At 41.1% G+C, this 1,929-nt stretch overlaps 1 pseudogene; it reads left to right on the top strand.

Annotated features, from left to right (window-relative positions):
• Positions 1 to 529: 529 nt before the first annotated feature.
• LOC141110052 (uncharacterized) lies at positions 530 to 1,249 on the top strand (annotated as a pseudogene).
• The last annotated feature ends 680 nt before the right edge of the window (positions 1,250 to 1,929 follow it).

Here is a 1,929-nt window from a genome sequence, read left to right as displayed (position 1 = left end):
ACCAGTAGTCAAGCACACTACAATACAGACTTTACTGACAATAGCTGCTATAAGGAAAATGCAAGTGAAACATTTTGATGTGAAAACCGTGTTTCTACGTGGCGATTTAACAGAAGAAATTTTCATGGAACAGCCGCCAGGATTCAGAGACTAACAAAGGTCAGACCTAGTATGCAAACTTCGCAGGAGTATATATGGTCTAAAGCAAGCAGCCAGGGCTTGGAATATAAAAATAAATGAAGTGATTACACATCAAAACTTTCTAAGGAGTAAAGCAGACCTCTGCTTATACACAAAGATATTGGCAAATCGATGGGTCTATATGCTCATTTATGTGGATGATATCCTGATTTGTTTTGAGCAAGAAAGGGATGAAGCAGAAATACTGGAAAAACAAAATCAGCACTTTGACACCAAAGATCTTGGCAACATAAAGAATTACCTTGGTATCCAGATCGAGACAGAGGAAGATGGCAGCTTTCTTCTAAACCAAAGGCACAAAATACAAGAAATAATTGAAACATTTGGAATGGAAGACGCCAAACCGGTAAAGTCTCCCATGGAAACCAACTACCTAAAGGAGATGAATTGTCAAGATAACCCATTACCTACTAATACTCAATAAAGAAAAGCAATAGGGAAATTGCTGTACCTTACTACTGCTACAAGGCCGGACATTGCAGCAACTGTTGGAATCCTATGCAGAAAGGTTTTGATGCCAAGTAAAAAGGACTGGAATGCGAATCATTCGCTATCTTAAAGGGACTATGCACTACAAGTTAAAGTTACCAGCAAGTGATGAAAGCACCCTAACAGGATATGTGGATGCTGACTGGGCAGGAGACACCAGTGACAGAAAATCTACCAGTGGCTACTTATTCTTTCTGTCAGGTAGTGGCATCAGTTGGACTAGTAGAAAGCAACTCTCTGTTACACTGTTGTCTACTGAAGCAGAATATGTTGCTGCAGCGCAGGCAAGCCAAGAAGGTATATGGCTGAGACAGTTATTATCAGACTTGGGTCAACCACAGTTGGGACCAACAGAAATCTATGAGGACAATCAAGGATGCCTTGTACTTGCGCACATGGAAGGAGTTAATTCAAGAACCAAGCACATTGATGTGAAGTTTCTCTTTCTTAGGGATCTTCAAGAGCAAGGTCTTCTTGAGTTACTTTTTTTGCCCAACCGAGGATATGACAGCAGATATCCTTACAAAGCCCCTGACCACTGAAAGACATTCAAGGCTTACAAAGAAGATGGGTTTAACAGACTAAGCCTTAGCTATTGAGAAAGAGTGTTGGAGATACAACAGCTTTCAGCTTAGCCTATTAACTGCAGTTCTCAAACAGGACACTAGATGTCGCTAATGCTCAGTGGTATGCTGTGCTGTGCAGTTTTCTATGATATCTTGTATTTCCTGTGTTGTAGTGTTGTACTTGTTGGTTTCTTTTTCCTGTCTGTGTACTTCTTGCCAGTTATGTTCCAATAAAGAAGTCAGTTCCAGTTACTCCACAACGTCTGATCTGAATTGACTCCGCTGCACCTAGCAATCGTACTCTGCAACATCTATTACCTGTTTCAATTTTCGATGGGTGGGGAGGGCGTACCACTCACTCATACTTCATACTCTAGGAGTGTGAGTGTACTGGTGTATAGCTCCTTAAACTATGAGGTAATTGATTCTGTGATAGACACCGAGGGGAGGTATGTTTTTTTATGTCGGTTATACTCCCTTAAATGTATTCTTACTTTTATGTACATACCACCTCCATACAATAATCAGACTCTTAGAGCTCTGCTGGAATACCAAATTAAATACCCCAAGGTACCACTCGACTGTATGTCCTGGCTGATTTCAATTGTTATACAGACCCTGCTTTAGATAAACATCCCCAGTCACAGCTGGACAAGGGACCAACCGTACTGCC

Source organism: Aquarana catesbeiana, linkage group LG10 (genome assembly GCF_042186555.1).
Source record: "Aquarana catesbeiana isolate 2022-GZ linkage group LG10, ASM4218655v1, whole genome shotgun sequence".
Lineage (NCBI taxonomy): Eukaryota > Metazoa > Chordata > Amphibia > Anura > Ranidae > Aquarana > Aquarana catesbeiana.
Note: the sequence above shows the minus strand (reverse complement) of the source record. Positions and strands in the feature narration are given on the sequence as shown.